General features: G+C 44.6%; 1 protein-coding gene across 3 annotated transcripts in view; it reads left to right on the top strand.

Moving 5' to 3' along the window:
• The window catches only part of LOC143032718 (uncharacterized), a 388,774-nt gene that overhangs the window by 209,756 nt on the left and 159,018 nt on the right, over window positions 1-20,000 (top strand). The window contains exon 1 of one of the 3 annotated variants that reach the window (XM_076197635.1): window positions 3,135-3,199. The exons of 1 other annotated variant lie outside the window; for it this stretch is intronic. The gene's annotated coding sequence lies outside the window, so the exon portion shown is untranslated. Of the gene's footprint in view, window positions 1-3,134; window positions 3,200-20,000 lie in introns of those variants that run through there. One more of the 3 variants, XM_076197634.1, reaches the window with a different exon arrangement.

Raw genomic sequence — 20,000 nt, 5'->3', positions numbered from 1 at the left:
ACACACACAGACATACATACATACATACATACATACATACATACACACACACACACACACACACACACACACACACACACACACACACACACACACACACACACACACACACACACGCACGCACGCACGCACGCACGCACGAGATTTCCATTTCCTGGGATGGCCTTCACCCGTCCTACGTGGTGGGGACACACGTCAGCTTCTTCGGGGACGGGACGGGAGGACCCAATCTCCTCGCTCTATCGTCAGGCTACAGACTTAATTACATGTTAAGGCCGGCAGAGGACCTCCTACACGCCCCCCACCCCCTCTGGCTCAGTCCCTCTCACAGCAGCTCCACTCTCCATTGACACCTCTCGACACCTGTCTCCCCAATTCCCCCCCCTGCACCGTCTTTTCCACCTCCCTCTGCTCTTTCTCCCCTCCTCTTCCTTCACACTCTTCCACCATCTGTTTCGGGTCTCCCTCTATCCCCTTTCCCCTTTTTCTCGCTTCAAGTTCTTTCTTTGCCAGTCCGGTCCAACCTCTTCCTTCATTCTCCCCACGTGGCCGGGACATCTCATCAGTACTCTTTTGAGAACACTTTCAATTACGTTTTCATCTGGTTTCGAATCCATCTTCCTCGTTCCACACACACTTTCCTCAGACGCTTCGTTTCCAGTGAACCCACTTCGTCGTGTGGTACTATTCTTCTTCCACATTATCCTATGGTGCTATTCCCAATGCTCGTAGCACTGCACCATTAAATCCATCATGATCTTCATCCTCACGTCTAGCTTCCACCCTCCCGTCAACACAAGACACCCTCAAAGCACTCGCCTCCCTTCTAGCGACCGTTCATTATTTAATTTCTTGTTATACGTTGGTTATAATGTTGAGAGATGAATATACTTCTGTTCCACTGGAATAACATTTATGATTAAAACACCCACACACGCAATCGTCGTCGTCGTCGGCGCAACATACAAACGAGTGTGGGACCGGACACGCGGGGTCCCGTCGTGGACTCTCATTGGTAATACGGAAGACGTATATGTAGGTACGCATGCAGCGACGCTGAAGGTCAGGGCAAGGGTATTGTGGGGGATGCGAATATAAGTGACCAGAACGGGACGTCGTTTTAAGACAACTGATATAGGCGGGAGGGGGGCTGGGAACGAGGGAGACACGCACGCACACACACGAACACACACACACACACACACACACACACACACACACACACACACACACACACACACACACACACACACACACACACAAGCATGCAGAGGCACAGGCGCATGCACGCATCACAAACACACACACACACACACACACACACACACACACACAGATGCAATCAAGTATGAAAATAATAATAAGAAAACAGTTCCAATGGAACGATGAGGACAGATTTGAAGCCAAAACAACCAAGAACGAGGGGCGTATTCGCAGAGGCCAGGCAAGGGGAGGCAGATTGCCATCTCCAGAAGACATAAAGAAGCGAAGACGGGAAAAGAAACATCCCTTGAAAATTAATACATTCTAACGTTCTCTCCTTACATGGGAGGTAGCCGAATTAATGATAGTAATAAATTAATTAGATAAAGTTACATTTGCGTGAAAAAGCATGTCCGTCTCAATCTTCCAACACTTTATCAGTAGCCGTTCAGAAACATGTATATGAAATGAATCAGTTAGATGAAGTAGATAGATAAGTGGATGAATGAACATATATACAAGTAGATTTATGAATAAATGAATAGATAAATAGATAAATGAATAAATAGAGATAAATTGATATATACTGTACACAAACATACATACACACACACATACATACATACACACATATATACACATACATACATACATGCACACACACATACATGCACACACGGATACATGCACACACATGCACACAAAACATTACATACACACACATATGTACATGCACACACACATACATACATATATACGTGCACACACACATACATACATATATACATACCATACATACATACAGAAAATGAATGGACAGGAGAACGAAATGTTCGAGCTTTTCACGACACCCTGAGGGCAAGTCCAGGAAGTCCTTAACTGTTAGGCGTATTGGCGAGTCGGTCGTCAGTCGTCGTCGTGGTCGTCGTCCGCCTCGCGTATATTTTTGGTCGCCCGGACCCGGGCGAAGGACGGGACACCCCACGCAGGGGTGGAGGGAGGGAGGAAGGGAGGGGCAGAAGAAAAACCGCAAAACCCCCAAAACCACAGTCTTTGGGTTGGGGACCAGCGGGAAGGGGGAAAGAGAGAGAGAAAGAGGAGAAAAAGATGTATACATGTTTGTATGTATGCATTTATTTATGTGATATATATATATATGTATATATATATATATATATATATATATATATATATAATGTATATGTAGATACGTATTGCAGAAACCACAGGGAAAATAAAGTCGGAATACTAAACGTTTTCGTCTATTACGACATCCTCAGAGTTATATCATTTAGTCACGCGTTATTGTGATTATTTTTGCAGTAGGTACGTATGTGTGTGTATGGGCATATCTACAGAGCCTTTCCCCGTAGAAAGTATTACCTCACTACTTTATTAGATGTGTAAATGTCTCCTTTTCCATCTCCCCCTCCCTACTTTCCAAGTGGGGAGGGGGAAATTCATTCACCCAGCAACTTGTGAAGACAGGCTTCATAATTTATGTTGGATACGGGAGGAAGAGCCATGCGGGAGAGGAAACTACGCTGCTATTTTTGTACCTTATCTGGGCCCTTACCCCTCTCCTCTGGGAATCCTTAGTGGCAAAACAAGGATCCCAAGGCCTAGTAGAAGGTAAAAATAAATAAATAAATTATTGGGACAAATTATGGGAAAGGTGGAGGGGGGAAACACGGGTCTTTATCTGAATATCGAGTTTATTCCTGACCGGTTTCCCTTCTTCTGGAGAAGCTATTGTAAGCGAAACCGGTCAGGAATAAACTCGATATTCAGATAAAGACCCGTGTTTCCCCCCCTCCACCTTTCCCATAATTATTCACCCGTCGTACCCCTCCTCACCTCCGGTGCCAGACGTAGGAGAATCGTCTTGAGCGACGTTGAGAACCCGCGCAGCAAGGGCACACTGTCTTGCGCAGTGGTCTCGCGGGTGGACCGGGGAGCACTTGTGGGTTCACAACGTTCAACCTCGAGACGAAAGGTACGCCTACTCTTGGGGGCCTAGCCTCGGAATTCGAGTTCTTTCTGTACCTCAGACTCCTCCGAGCGGGATGCGTCGTGTGAGGTGACAGTCGTTACCGCTGGGTGGATGGAGGTACCCCAGGCGTGTGGCATACATTGAAACTGGCATCAAATTGATGCGGTATGCCCGGTATGGCGTCTTGAAATGAAATGTGCGTCCGTTAGTGACAAGGGCAAGGCAACCAGACCCTTGGGGAGACGTGTGTGTTGTGTGTGCGTGTTGCCAGGTGACGCTTGGGGAGTGAAGATCTACTTGGTACCAAGTGCTGTGGTTTACTGTATGTGCGCATCAGTTATCCGTTGTCGATCGAAAACGGCTTCAGAAGAAAAGAAGAAGCCTGTGTATGTGGACAAGAAACCACGACCGAAAATTTCTTGAAGAGACTCTCGTGCGCGCGAATTTCCGAGTGGCGGTGCCAAGTATCAGTTGAGTTTCGAGCCGATGGACTTCCGAGATGCGAAATTCAAACCGAAGTCGTTGGTTGGTTCGCCTCCCGGGAGCTTTGAGGCGAAGAAGAAAAGTCGCGTTCGAGTGTGTTGTGGCCTTGGCGGGGCAGAACCCGCGCAAAAACTGTGCCTTGGCCTCTGGAATTTGAAGAACGTTATGGATTGAAATATTGCATTTAGATAAAGGAACATGACTCGTGCTTGCTCCGTGGCGTGTATAGGTCTTGTAATGTTATATATTTCCCACGTTTTGTTTTTGTATACGTATGCGTGCGTGCGTGTGTGTGTGTGTGTATTGTATGTGTGTTTATGTTTGTGTTTGGTGATCGTGTGTTTATGTTTGTTTATATGCGTGTGCGTACGGGAATATGTGTGTGTGGGTGTATGTGTAGACTACATGTGTATGTATTTGTCATATACAGTATATAGACGTCATACTTTTATTTGCATCTGAAGCCTTACAGAATGCAAAATTGTGACATCCGGTCTTATTTTTTTCATATTTTGCTCTTACATTCTGGGCTTCATACGATAATTGTTAAACTCTGGAATGCTCATCTTGAAGATCATTCATTTAATTCATGGATGGTCAGACATCCACTCCTATGAAAAACTAAGTAAAGACGATGTGTTATGTATGTCAGGAGGTTTTTGTTTGTGGTTATATGCTGCTGCATATGCATAATCGGTCCCTTTAGAGTTTCTGTGCACGAGAACATGCATGACCCAAACACAGACACTTGCACCTGCTTACGTACTTACCTCTGGATAGTTTGGGCGCATATACACACGTATGTAATATATCTACATACACACAGACACATTCACACACCCACGCGCACACATACACACACACACACACACACACACACACACACACACACACACACACACACACACACACACACACACACTTACACATAGATCGGGCATATATGAGCTCTGAGCTCTCATCCGGAAGGGTAATAGCTGTCGATCACGAGTCCTACACGTTATCGAAGACCATGTAGAATCACACACACACACACACACACACACACACACACACACACACACACACACACACACACACACACACACACACACACACAAGGTTGTTGATGGTACCCATCACCCACCGTTCCAATGGATGTCGTGTTGGATTGCAGATCCTTCTTAGATTGGAGTAACGCCACCACTAACTTAAGTGTCTTCCTCGCTTTTCTGTGTTTGCTAGAGTAGTTGACCACGTGACTATTGAAGGAGTTCAATGAGAATTCAAAACAAGCGAATAACGGTCTGGGCTGAACTAGAAAAAAGTGACGGTTACAAGATGGACAAGTAAGTACATACATATATTCTCTTTACTGAGAATTTTTGAAATTCGGAAATGTCCAGTGTGCAGACTGAAAAGGCCTTTCGATGATATATTTCAGCTTTCGGAAATTTGAAAAATTCTAGATTTTAGATTCCCAGAAGAAAGAATTATGTTCAGAGTAGACACTTTATAAGGGTGAGACCTTTATTAAAAGTAAGTTTCGCCTGTTATTTTTTTTTCAAGAACACGTGTTTTCATGTACTTGAAAAAAAACTTCAACCAACGAAACGTTGTATTTCTAATAAAGGTTTCATCCTCATAATTATGGGTGTCTACTATTTTTTTTAAATTATATACATACATAGATATGCGAGCATGGAAGGACCATCTTCATTCAAGGTGTTATCTTCGTCAATGTACTAATATGAAAGCCAAATCTTCTACCAATAGGCCTCTGATCTCAGGCACGTTTGACAACAAATTTTCCCCAGTTGCCACGGAATGGGGCATCTGGAAAATCATGAAATACAGTGACGAAAAAAGGCAGAGAGTCTATCAACTTGTTAATTAGTCCACTCCAACGTGTCTCACTCCACTGGGAACAGGCTCCCCTCCACTTTGGTGTCAAAGGTGGAGAACGCAGGGACGTTGGTCTGTTCTTGTCAGAGTGATACACAGAGGTGTTTGACTCTGAAAATGTAAATACATGCATATGCCAAATGATCTTTCTTCCATATAAGGGGATGACAGAAACAAATTATACACTTCATCATGCACCACATCAAGTGCAACAACAGAAAATATATATTTTCATAAAATTTTCTTTTTGATTCATCAACCTGTCCAAAGTTGATGGATTCTGCGTAAGCACTGCAGGAGAACAATTCAGTGAACGTTGAAATGTGACACTCCTGTTATAATAAAGAAAAATATTGTTCACCTGTTCACACTAACAGACTCCGATTCAGTCACTTTCGTGTAGCGATGCGATGTCTTTTCGGCAAGATGACGTTCTTTGTATTTTTGTTCCACCTAGTGCCACCAGACAATTCCATTCAGGTCAGAATCTGCATTAACATGCCAAATGACCCCAGGAGTGCTATAGATGAACCTGCAACTCTGACAGTGATTACATAATTGGGGATTAAGTCATCAAAGTGAAGTTCAACCGTTGTATCATTTCCCAGGGGACAGTTCGAGTCCTGAGCCCGACAAGTGTCGTCAACAGAACTCGGCTATCAAGCAATTTCTTTAATTGGGATGATTAGAATGATTAGCGTATCGGTGTGGACAGTTTCGTGTGTCACTTTCATTATGCATGACTGGTAATTGCCTCATCTCTCACTGGTGCATGACATCATTGAGCCTCAACTAACGGACTAATCTACCCGGATTGATTCACCGTGGTTGGGTGCAAGGGTTGTATCGTTCCTCCATTGGACAGGATGGTGGTCCTGTGTTGAAACATCAAGGCTGTGCATAGACATTACATTATTACCGTAGGGCATCTTGTTGTTCCTTAGCAATTTTGCCTCGGAAGGAGGGAGAGAGGGGTCTTCTCTTAGCTGGATAGTATCGCCTGGCGGCAGCTTTAATGATACAAATAAAAGTGACGGCCATTTTGTAAATGTTAATCGAAACCCGTGCATGACATAATGGGAAGAATCAGGTGAATGAAATCACCAGCCCGAGAGTGATATATATATATATATATATATATATATATTTATATATATATATATTGTTGTCGTCGTCTTAGGATTAGTCCTGCATTCACAGGTACACTGGTGGTGTAATCGGAAGCGTGCTGGTCTCGCATTGACTTAGCTGTGGGTTCGAGTCCTGCGCTTCTTTCCGATTTCCAGTAGTGACTCTTCTTGCTTTATTTATTTGTTTATTTATTTCGTATTATTTGGTTTTATTTGTTGTTAATTTTGTTATAATTTTAGTTATCCTCGTGTTAATTTTACCGCAGTTAGATGATCAACACGAGTATTGGTTATACACAGTGATTTTGCTATCCATGTGTATGTATGGATTTTACAATTCATTTGGGTATTGATTGATTATATTTATCTTAGAAAGGTGGTACTAGGTAACTCCGCTTCCTTGTGTGGATGTGATGGGGGCTAATTGCAATTTTTTATGTATTTATTACCACCGTCCCAGTAACAACTGTCCTACTATTACTCCCGCCTCCATTCCACCTCTCTCTGTTTTCGTTGTCATAACCAGCACTACGGTTACTACCTCCACAGTTACCATTACCACCTCCACAATTACTACCTCCACAGTTACCATTACCACTTCCACAATTACCATTACCACCTCCACAATTAACATTACCACCTCCACAATTACCATTACCACCTCCACAATTACCATTACCACCTCCACTTCCACAATTACCATTACCACCACAATTACCATTACCACCTCCACAATTACCATTACCACCTCCACAATTACCATTACCACCTCCACAATTACCATTACCACCTCCACAATCACCATTACCACCTCCACCACTTCCACCTCCACCAGTTCCACCTCCGTCGTTTACGTTGTCGTTGTCTTCGAGAATATCACTTCCATCGTTTGTGTTATCATCGTTATCATCTGCTTCACTTGCACGACCGTCTTCATCCCCGGGAGGCTGGACCAGCTCTTGACCCCCGGAGCTCCGATCCACTCCACCTCCACTCCACTCCACCTCCACTTCCAACCTCGTTGCGTTCCCACACACTCGCTGGACACGCCATATGTTTCTCTCCTTCCTTCATGTCTCTCTCTCGCTCTCTCTTTCTCTCTCTCTCTCTCTCTCTCTCTCTCTCTCTCTCTCTCTCTCTCTCTCTCTCTCTCTCTCTCTCTCTCTCTCTCTCTCTCTCTCTCTCTCTCTCTCTCTCTCTCTCTCTCTCTCTCTCTCTCTCTTCAGGTGCTAGAGTTTGAGTCCTGGATTGTAGATTTTCGCTTCTTCAAGATTTTTGGCTTTTCTGCGTGCTTGTCAGGAACTGATGTATTCCTGCCAAATGCGGAAGGAACGTTAATGCAGGAGGTCCCAGTCGATGCGGCGAGGCGTTCTGTAGATACTAAAGTTTAAAGCCCCCGAAGAGCATCGTCGTGTCGGTACACAAAGACTCTGGTCTCCGGCTCCAGCAGACGACCGAAGACACTCGTCGACCACCCTGATCTGGCTCGTTAGGCTTCGGTGTCACTGCTGCCCGGGGTTTCTCAGAAGACGCCCAGAAACTCCCAGAACCGGTCAGGTAAAGTGGGCGTGGGGGGGGGATATCACGCCCCTGGGGGCTTCGCTCGCAGCGGTCGCAGAGAGTCCCCGAAGTGGTTCTTCGGGGCAAGACTCCTGTGGTGCCCAGCCGACGAGGACGTTTACCTGACGCGGTTGCGTTGTCTTTCCCACCGTTATCCTCGGTAAGGTCCCCCGCCTCAGCTTCTCGTCACGGCAATCGCCGGAACGACTTCCTTTTGTTCCCCCAGCGACGTACCTTTCCCCCCGAGGCTGTGAGTGTCCTGTGCCCTGTGTACCTGACACCGCCATCGCGCCCTGTCCTGGGGAACACGGTCCCGTTGATCCGGCTGTGGAACACTTGGTATGGCTGTGGAACACTTGGTATGGCTGTGGAACACTTGGTATGGCTGTGGAACACTTGGTATGGCTGTGGAACACTTGGTATGGCTGTGGAACACTTGGTATGGCTGTGGAACACTTGGTATGGCTGTGGAACACTTGGTATGGCTGTGGAACACTTGGTATGGCTGTGTCAAGAACGGTGCTATTGTAAGGCAGACTAGCCGTCTTATCACGGATCAACACTATTCCCGTCAACCCGTTTCGTATGTCTTCGTATTGATTCGCTCACTCCGAACGCTCGTCACGAGGAATCTTACGTCTCGAACCGTTCCGTCTGAAGCCACACGGAAAACTGACGAACCGGTGACGAGTCGTGATGAGACGATGACGTGATGGGTAGTGTGAATCCTTCTGTAAAGGCTGACATGGCAAGGGCTCGTTTCCTGGAGCTGGATAACCCGTCACGCCCACACGCCCGAACTGGATTCACGGGCGCCTTCGAACCCTCAACACTTCTCTGCTCCCACCAAAGCCACGTTTCCCCCTCCCCCTCCCTCCTCCCCCCTTCTTTCTTTTCTCCCTGTGACCGTCTCCAAAACTCCTCCCCTTTTCTCATGGTCCTATCCGCTTTGTGGACCCCCATCACCACACACACACACACACACACACACACACACACACACACACACACACACACACACACACACACACACACACACACACACACACACACACACACACACACACACACACACACACACACATGCACACACACATACACACACACATACACAAACACACACTCTCTCTCTCTCCATCTCCCTTTCTCTGTCCCAACCCTCCTTTAATCTCCGTCGCTCGTCTGTACCCGTGGCATGGAATCGACACTCTGGACCCCGTGAGATATGTTTATTTTCTCACGTACAAACGCGTAAGAGTAAATTGTTATACTGCCTGTGCATAACTCTGAATGAAATGTATGTGAACGTGCGTGCCATTAAGATGTAGATGCAGAAGTATGTAGGAATCTAATCTATGCACGAGTCTGCATGATCAAAGGTATTTGTGTATGTGTGCGTATGTGTGTGTGCGTGTGTGTACACTTCTGTTAACCCCTTACTTCAGATGACGTTGAAGTATTGTTATTTTTACACCGGACGATTCTGTTCAACGTAGAGACCATCCCCTTACTCTGAAGAAGTGCACCTTCGACGCTGAGTACCTGATAACTCTGTACGTTTCCATTCAAGGTTGTATCTTTGTTCCTGTCTCCCAAGTTCCCACCGCGGCAAAGATATTGCCTCAAATTGTCCCAGTTCAGACAGGTGTGTCCACTTTACCCGTGCAATTAAGAGCCCATGTGATGAAGCAGGTACACAAAGCTCGTATACACTCCTACGCGATCGCTTTGGTCCGTGGGAATCATTGAGGCTATTATCAGTAGAAGGATGTGTACAGAGCAGTGTTTGCATCCCTGTGTGTAATTAGGGATATATACACAAGGCGTGTGTGTGCGTGTGCGTGTGGTGTCAGTGGAGAAGAGAAATACTCAGACAAGGGCACGATGGTCATTGATCTGGGGATTCACGTGATCATTAAGTTTTCCCCCATAGGCCTCGATTTCTTTACAAAGAAAAAAGAAAAAAAAAAAAAGGAAAACAGGTTATAATTATTACTTCATTTTCTCTCTCGAAGGGATGTGAGAACCAACTTGAATGGTGTATTCCCAACCAGAATAAAGCAAACAAGTACCTCGTAAATATACAAGCTGTGAGGAGGTCTCTGCGGATGGCTTAATATCTCTTGGTTAGTTTCTGTTAGCTTGTGGTGCGTTTATATCACCGCCGTTATATATTGCATTCGACCAGATCGTGTTGTCTTTCAATGTGTGCAATGCGTCAGCACACAAGATCAAATGCGTCTTTAAATGCGTCTTTGTTTCTGCTGACCAGTTCCCACCGTGACAAAGGTGTTACTTTTTTTTTTTTTTTTTTTTTTTTAGAGAGAGAGAGAGAGAGATAATCACGCAGTGATGCAGATGGGAGAGTAGCGTAGTATTATAACACGTATGCATTTATTGGTTAATTATATAGTGGAATATAGAAATAGTTTAGCTATGACTAGCATTTTGTCGGCCATTCACCCTGAGAATGTCAAAACAGCTCCGCCCCTTTCCACGATCTTGGCAGGTGATTGGCTGGAATGATAACACGCATAGCATCTCATATAGACTATCATTTTATCTCGTTATTCATCTATTCATTCATTTATTCATTTATGAGAATATGAAGTCAGTATTTATTCACAATGAATAATATTTTGGTTATAGCTTGTGTAATACTACTATTTTTTTTATTTTGATAGAATTTTTTTTATTTTATGATATTACGTATCTGTTGGCACCGTTTGTTTCATGAAACGAGTTTTTGTTGCCGTCGCTTTCTTCGACGCTGGGGTCAGTGTTTCATTTATGTTCCTCTCAACGGAATATTAGCTGATGTGAGTTAAAAAACATGAATAAATAAGTAAATAAATAAATATGAATTAAAATGAAATAAGCAGATAAATAAAATAGTAATGACTGTAATAAAATAAATAATTTGAAACTAATAAATAGATCAACAGAGTGTGACGACACTATAGACAGGTTTAAATAACCTTCACACGAGATTTTGTCGAATTTAGTCCCTCGCCACAATCATTTTCTCCCTCCAATCCTCTCTCCCTTGAATCGACGGACAAAGGTTGACGATTCTCCTCTCGTGTGAAGGCTGTTCCATGTCTCTTACGAATGACGTGTCTTAATGGGATTCGGTGACGTAATTATACTGTAGGCGGTGCGGGACAGAGGGGCATCCTTCCTTGGGCCTCTTTGTCGGGTCTGTGGTCAACAGGGGGGAGGGGAGTTGCCATTACAGTAAATACATAGGAGATGGGTTGTTGGTGATATGGCATTGAATTTGACTTTGATATGAATGTATGTATTTATATATGTGTATGTGATTTATTATATGATATACACATATACTACTGTATATGTAGATATACATACTGCATATATAGATATGTATATATACTTCTATATATACTGTATATATAGATATGCATATATATATATACTGTTGTATATATAGATATATATATGGTGTATATGTACATATATACTGTACTGTCTGTGAGTTTGGACCCACTCGGTAATGTTTCTGAAGTTCACAGATGATATCTGCTCGGAGGATAAATGCTTTCAGTCTAGTCACATTTGTTAATGACCTTATGGGATAAAGTGGTGATTTCGGACGGAATTTGGTGGTGAATCCATAAGATACTAAATCTCTTTCAGTCGCTGTACTGAACAATTGTGTTACTGAGCTCTTGTGTGGGGATCACGCTGAAGTGGTGTTAACACTTTAAGACGTTTGTTGATGTTTCTCTTGAACGGCGATAGTCATCGAACCCTGAGTTATCAGCGCAGCGCCGAGTATCTTGGGTGTGTGGGATGTCTCCCGTGTTCTCTGATACAGTCCTGAGCCCGACCCGTTGCCTACGTCCTTTCGAAAGTCCGCCTTCGGTCACATACATCCACGACACAGATCCCATTCTGCACCTTTTCTCCCCCTTCCCCCCTCCCTCTCTCTCTCTCTCTCTCTCTCTCTCTCTCTCTCTCTCTCTCTCTCTCTCTCTCTCGCTCTCTCTCTCTCTCTCTCTCTCTCTCTCTCTCTCTCTCTCTCTCTCTCTCTCTCTCGCTCTCGCTCTTCCTCCGTCACTCTTTATCTCTCTCTTCCGTTCTATCTTTCTCTGATTCCATATTTCTTTCTTCCCCTCTCCCCCTCTCTCTTCCCCATTCTTCTGCTTCCAATCTCCCTATCCCTCTCTCACTCCCCTCTCTCCCACCCTCCTCTCTCTCTCTCCCTCTCTCCCACCCTCCTCTCTCTCTCTCCCTCTCTCCTTTCTCTCTCTCTCTCTCTCTCTCTCTCTCTCTCTCTCTCTCTCTCTCTCTCTCTCTCTCTCTCTCTCTCTCTCTCTCTCACACACACACACTCACTCACTTTTATTTCATTCGTTCATATCTTCAAAAGTACTTTTGAAACCCCCAATGGATAATCGCCCTAAAGGGTAGGTAGTCCTGGCCGCCTTGTCGCACCGCGAGACCCAAAGAAGAAGAAAGACCGCCTTCGTTGGTCGAGGCCCGAGTACGAGGCAGAGAAACCAGCGAGCTCATGTCGCCCTTAATCCCAGACACCCCAACCCCATCTCCCTTTCCGTTTATTTGATTTTATCTTATTTTATTTTATTTTGTTTTATTTTGTTATATTATTTTAATCTTTTCCTTAGTTCCAGCTTTTGTTACATGGATTCCTCCCATTCTTGTTCTGCTTCTTCTGTGCATCTTCCTTGCTTCTCAAGAATAATTTTTTTCAATAGGCCCCCAGGATCGTAGTAGACAAGTAGTAGACGAGAAAACAGTTGAAGAAACTCAGTTTTTATTTTACTTATGTATTTATTTATTCATCTATGTATCTATTTGAGCAATGCGTATAAAATGAAGAATAGTTGAAAATGGTGAGGACATCATTTTAGAAAATGGCTTCACAAAAGACAGTTTTGCAAATGCCCGCATCCTGTATCGGGTGTCAGCTGGTTGTGTGGAAAGAAGCTGCTGGAGGCTTTTACCGTCCTGTTAATGTTACTGTTAGTTCGGTATTACTACTATATGTTAGGGTTCTTGTTGATACTGCTGCTGCCATTGATACGGAGCTGCCTAGTCCCTTATGGTCTCTTGCAGTCTCTGTTCTTGTTGATAGTGCTGCTGCCATTGATACGGAGCTGCCTAGTATAGGCCTTATGGTCTCTTGCAGTCTCCTTCATTCTTATGTTCTTATGATACTGTTGCTAAAACGTGCTAATGTTATTGTCATTACTACACTAATATCTGTTACTACCTCCGGCTGTTGGCAGATGCGGGGATGACCCGTCGTCCAAGAGAAGCGGAGATGGGAGGGGTGGAAGGGGTGGAGTGGAGTGGTGGAAGGGGTGGAGTGGAGTGGAGTGAAATAGGTGGGAATAGGTTTGTGACTCTGACTTGGCTACCCCCCTCCCTCATAAGAGAAAAAAAAAAGCTCTCGGTATATTATCTCCAGAGGAAATTGTTGATTATTGCAGACGTGTCTGGTACTATTGGCGTTGTTGTTATCATTGTTGTTATTATCGTTATTTTCGTTATTATAATTATTGTTGCCGTTATTTATTTTTATTTTTATTGTTATTATGAACATTATATTTGGTCTTGTTTGTTGCTTTTCTAGTGTTAGTATTAAGTATGACATCAGAGTTGGACTATTTTTTTCCGTCAACCACATTTCGATAACCTGAAGTATAAATATTTTGATTAACACATTTCCATTGAATGGCTTTGGTGAGATCTTTTGCCACACAAAATTTGCCCAGACGGCAGAATACTTATGCGGCTATTTTCCAAACTTTAAGATCAGTTTATATTGCCTCGCCCACCATATGTTTGGAGTCTTCAGGGAGTCTGCTGTGGTCAGAGAGGGGAAGAGGTGAGGGGAGATAAGTTGGAGTGATGGATCCAGCAAAGAAAATGGGTTGGGGACAAAGAGATGAGTGGGCAGTGTGTGGTTGCTCTCGCTCGCAAGTGCTAGTGAGTGATGTCTGCAAAGGAGTTGTGGAAGGCCTGTGTCTCTTTGGGCTGTAGAGTTTCGACGTGGATCTCTCTAAGTTCCAATTAATCTATTCGCGTTTTAATCGTTCTACATAAAGAGACACGCTTGTAACATCTTCGCAGAAGAAGACTACCACTAGCATGTAGAAGTAAAGAAAATGCACATGAAAGCGAATAGGGAGGGAGAGAGAAGAGAAAGAGGAAAATAACAAGTTTAAATAAAACAATGTGACTTGATGTCGCGAACTGAGAGGAATGAATTGGGAAGGAAGGAACGTTGAAGAGGTCAAAAGGAGTAAGGAATCTTAAGTATGTAGGATAAGAAGTGACAGATTGAAGACGGCTTAATGGAGGGAAGGGGGATATTGTAGGGAACCGATAAGAAGAGTGATAGCGAGGGGAGGTGGGTGAAGGAGCCAGATAGCAAACGAAGGTCAGAAGGCGTGATAAGAGAGGTCACGAAACCAGACGTATGGACTTTTAAGGATGCGAATGTGAGGACATACTCGGTGGGGTGACGAAACGAAGAGAGAAGAAAGAGAGGCTGGAAGATAAAAGGAAAAAGAAAAAGTGAGAGAGATCCTGAGGCAGTAGGTTGCTCTGTGGCTGGCGCGGTTAAGTGGACAGAGAAATGTGGACAATTATGAACGTGAGGCCGGGAGAGAGAGAGAAGAGGAGGAGGAGGAGAGAGGAAAAAGCCTCACCATGCCTCTCGCGGCATGACATTAATAGGCGCGGGAAGAAGACGCCACTGTGGAAAAAAGAGGCGACGCAGAGGAAGCAGGAACATTTGAGAGAGTAAGGCAATAAAAACAAATGAAAATAGAAAAAGAATATTTGAGGATTTTTTTTATTACTGTTTTTTTACTAGATGAAATTTGATCATGCTCTCCAACACGTTATGCACGCATGAACACCTAAGTCATGCGCATACTTTCACACACACACACACACACACACACACACACACACACACACACACACACACACACACACACACACACACACACACACACACACACACACACACACACACACACACACACTGAAAAAAGACAAGATGTCTGAAGGACATTAAGAAAAAAGCCTTCCTTGCAGGTGCAGTTGATGCGTAGAACAACAAGAGGGAAGAATAAAGAGTAGTCAGACATTTTAGACTAATCCATAACAAGGTTTAACCAGTGAGAGCACATTCGAGTTCTCACAAGCATAAACCTGAACTTGTGTATTACAGTGGGGCAAATGCATACACTTCCATACATACGTGTGTATTTCTTTAATCCACAGCATCTGTCTCTAGTAAACACATATATCCTCCTCCAACTCCCCCCAAAAAATCAATGTATTGTTAGATAAGTTGGTGTGGTGATATCAGTGTAGCCCACCACCTCATTTTTTCCTTAGAGGCATTCCTACTTTGCAAACAACCTCCGCAAGGTGGAGAGGACAGTCGCTGAAACACACACACACACACACACACACACACACACACACACACACACACACACACACACACACACACACACACACACACACATACACACGTACATGTATATGTGCCTATACGTACACAGAGAGTATTGTCGCAACAATAAATAAACGCGTGCGCGGCCGCCGTGGGGGACACTTGAGGAACAGAAGAAAGCTTGTCAAACCTCCCCGTCTCCTCCCACTTCCCACATCCCAGTCTCGTCTGTGCAAAGCAGAATAATTTGGCGATTTCAGAATTTCCTTTCTGGATGCATCTTATTTTTGGTAGGTAGACCGAGTCGCGTTGGATTGATAGAACAAATTCTCGTCATAATATAAATGCACTTCGCACTGTTGGAGATGCTAATGGATTTGTCATTAAAAAACGAATAATTTGTGGGATAAAACTTGATGTGAGACAAGGCACATTTGGTCCCGGCTGTTGCCTAGGGTTACCTATCTTAAAAACGAACGTTTCTGAGTCTGAGAAGGCAGATTTTGCTAACTTTCTGTCCGCGGTTAGCGGTAATTCGAAGCCGTCCTGCCATGACTAAACGCTCCACATTTAATACACTTTATGTCCGCGGGTTCCGCCCCCCGAGACCAGCAAAGCATTTCTGACTTATCCGTAGACGGATCTTCGGAAGCCTTCTGTCTGCTGGAGACACTGAACATGTGTCCAATTCTTGGAGTTTATTGCGGCTCTCAGTGGGTCTCGGCCGTTGCTGAGCTGAAAAGGAGAAGATTTGTGATCGCTTTCTTCTGGGAAGGGAAAGTGGTTCGATATTGTCATGGGTTTTAGGTGGTATGGTGGTGCTCGGAGATGGGCCTCAGATTCTTTGGGTTTGTAGGTCCGTTCGCCTTGTTTGGATCTGTTTTGTCCTCTTTGTAGATGCACACACCCACACACACTCACACACACACACACACACACACACACACACACACACACACACACACACACACACACACACACACACACATACACACACACACACACACACACACACAGGAACACACACACACACACATATGTGTGCATTTACAAATTATACATTTCTGTTTATATATATATATATATATATATATAGATATATATATATATATATATATGTGTGTGTGTAGATAAGATACACAGACGTATTGGGCTACAGTTACACCCATTATCGAACAGAGGGCATCCTCTAAACTATGTAAACTCATCCAATATTAACCAGAACAAAATCTCAAGAGCGAACCACTGTGCTTTAGTGGTTCAAACTAAGCATTGCAGAGCAGCGTCTTCGCCCGCCATGTGAGGCTCTTGGGGGAACCTTCCTTATCACGGGTAGCATCCTTACTGGAGGCTCGCAGGCCTGATAACATCCAAATGAGCTCTTGTAGGTGTCGATGCGGGTGGGGTAGTGTGATTGTGGTTTATGCGTCTGTGTGTGTGGTCCTGTGTGCGTGGGGGTGTGGTCGTGTGGGTGTAGTCGTGTGACACTGTGTGTGTGTGTGTGTGTGTGTGTGTGTGTGTGTGTGTGTGTGTGTGTGAGAGAGAGAGAGAAAAAGAGAGCTGAGAGGAAAAGAGAGAGCTGAGAAGGAAGTTGAGAGAGAAAGAGAGCTGAGAGGAAAAGAGAGAGAGAGAGAAAGAGAGAGCTGAGAAGGAAGTTGAGAGAGAGAGAACCGAGAGGAAAAGAGAGAGAGAGAGAGAAAGCTGAGAAGGAAAGAGAGAGAGAGAGCTGAGAAGGAAAGAGAGAGAGAGAGCTGAGAAGGAAAGAGAGGAGAGAGGGAGGGAGAGAACAGTGGACAATGTCAGCCGCCAGCTCGTTATTCTGCGCAAAATTTTTATCTCAGAGCAACAACGACAACAAGGGGCATAGCGCTCCATCAATCGCACCTTTGCCTCCGGCGCGGGCGCCCACCTGCCCGCCCACCTGCCCGCCCGCACTCCGGACCACCCACACTATACAAAGGGGAATAGAGGCCGGAGGGGCAGGGTAGGGCGAAGCCTATTTCTTGGAGTATGACTTGAAATCAGTGTGTCCCCCTTGTACTTTAAATCATTGTACCGTTGTGTATGTGTGTGTGTGTGTACGTGTGAGCATGTGTGCTAGTGTACGTGCCTGCATGAGTGTGTATGTGTGTGCGTGTGTGTGTGTGTGCGTGTGCACATGTGTGATAGTGTGCGTGCCTGCATGAGTGTGTGTGCGCGTGCGTGTGTGTGTATGTGCGTGTATGTGTGTGTGTGTGTGTACGTGTGCGCATGTGTGCTAGTATGTGTGCGTGCATGAGTATGTGTGGTTGCATATATATGTATGTGTATGTCATATGCGTATGTCATATATGCATGTCAATACTTTGTGTGCACGTGTGTATATGCGTACTTATGTGTGCGCGTGTGTTGTGTGTGTGTGTGTGTGTGCGTGTCACAACAAATAATTTCTCAATGTTTCCTACTCGTTTGTCTGCCAATGCTCATTGAGGAGGAGGCCACGCAACAAGAGAATCAAAGGTTCACTTCATGAGTTCCGTGTGCAATTATGTTTTGCAAGGGCCAATCACTCTTCTCGCCCTCCACCCCCCCTCTCTCTCTCTCTCTCTCTCTCTCTCTCTCTCTCTCTCTCTCTCTCTCTCTCTCTCTCTCTCTCTCTCTCTTTTTTTTTTTTTACTGGGAGGACTCATTTTTCTTCCACTGAACCCGATTTTTTTTCATAATATAAGACATTTTTTGGGGTATTTAGAAATTAATTTCATCACATTCTCCCTCAGTATCTCTCAATTCTTATTTCCCTGCCACATGTGGCTCCTCTTATTAATTTGAACTTAATTTTCTCTCAATTATCTTTATTTAAATGTTTCATTCAATTATTTTTACCTGAATACTTTCACGTATCGTTTTTGTTTCGCTCCGATTTCCAACGGCTCCTGATGACTGCCACATGCCCTGTCTCGTTTTCCCTCTTGTTTATTTTTTCTCTGTTTATTTTCATCTATACTTCATTTTCGTTAATTTTATCTATTTCTCGATTCATTTTCTCTGAGTGTTATAAAAGAACGTTGAATTTATGCCTTCAAGAGTTTTGCATCGAATCTATGCCTACGCCTCACCATCCACTCATCGACCCATTTATTAGTAAATATTTTCTGTAAGATGCCGGTAGAAAAGGGTTGGTCGGGACGACCAAGTGGTAGCTGCCGAGCCTCTTACATTTTCTCATCATACGATAATAAGGAGGGATCGTCTTCCTGTGCCCGCTATGCACGGCTGCAGACCCAAGTGGCGCTGCATATCCGCTATGCAAATGGCGCTCCCACGACCTTAGAAATTTCGCCTCTACACCCAACCCACTCCGTCCCCTCCACCCCCCCAATGCTGCATGGCATGCCTGGGCTTTTCCACCAGCGTCGCCTTCCTCAAATTTCCCGTCCCATTCCTCCTCCTCTTCCTCCTTCTCCCTCTCCTCCTCTTCCTCCCCCTAAGCGCCATGCATTCCTTCTTAGTCATACACCCTCGTTCCATTTTCTACATTCCAGTGAAGCTTTGATTCTGTTCCGTATTCTTCACATACAAGTCCATGGACTGTGATTCCGTATGAGTGCACGAACACGCACACACACACGCACACACACACACACACACACACACACACACACACACACACACACACACACACACACACACACACACACACAGTACGCGCCAGCGGACGTATGTTCATGTGTACGGTCTGTTGACCGACCCGCCCTTTCCTGTAGCAACTGCAAACAGTATTGTACTCATGCAGTTGAATTGTGACCCTCCAGGAGAGCAAACTATATCATTATTCTCGATAAGTTGGCCTCACTTCAAACACTTCCTTTTCTGTCCTGAACTAGGAAGATCACCTTTGTCGCGTCGTCCTTCATACTGATGCACCCACATCCGAGCACTCAAATACGCACATGTATGCGCATGTACATACACACGCATGTTCACACAAGCACACGCGTGCACAGACATATGCAGACAACTTGTATATGTACAAACATATAATACACACGCAGTGATATGCTTAGAGAAACCACTTATGCCCGAGTTACAGTGAGACAAGGCGGTCAGGATCTTTCTCCAGGACACTATCTTCGTCTTTGCAATTCTTAGGATCCGTTCGCGTATTAAACCTTTCCTTTTATATATTTTTCTCGTCCTGTGACATATTCTGTGAGATAAAATTGTATTTATCTTTAGTTTGTTGTTTGCGTGAATATGCGCTTGTGTGTGTGTGTGTGTGTGTGTGTGTGTGTGTGTGTGTGTG

Source organism: Oratosquilla oratoria, chromosome 14 (assembly GCF_046742065.1).
Source record: "Oratosquilla oratoria isolate Oo_2021 chromosome 14, ASM4674206v1, whole genome shotgun sequence".
In the NCBI taxonomy this organism is placed as follows: Eukaryota; Metazoa; Arthropoda; class Malacostraca; order Stomatopoda; family Squillidae; genus Oratosquilla; species Oratosquilla oratoria.
This window is presented reverse-complemented; position numbering and strand designations above follow the sequence as displayed.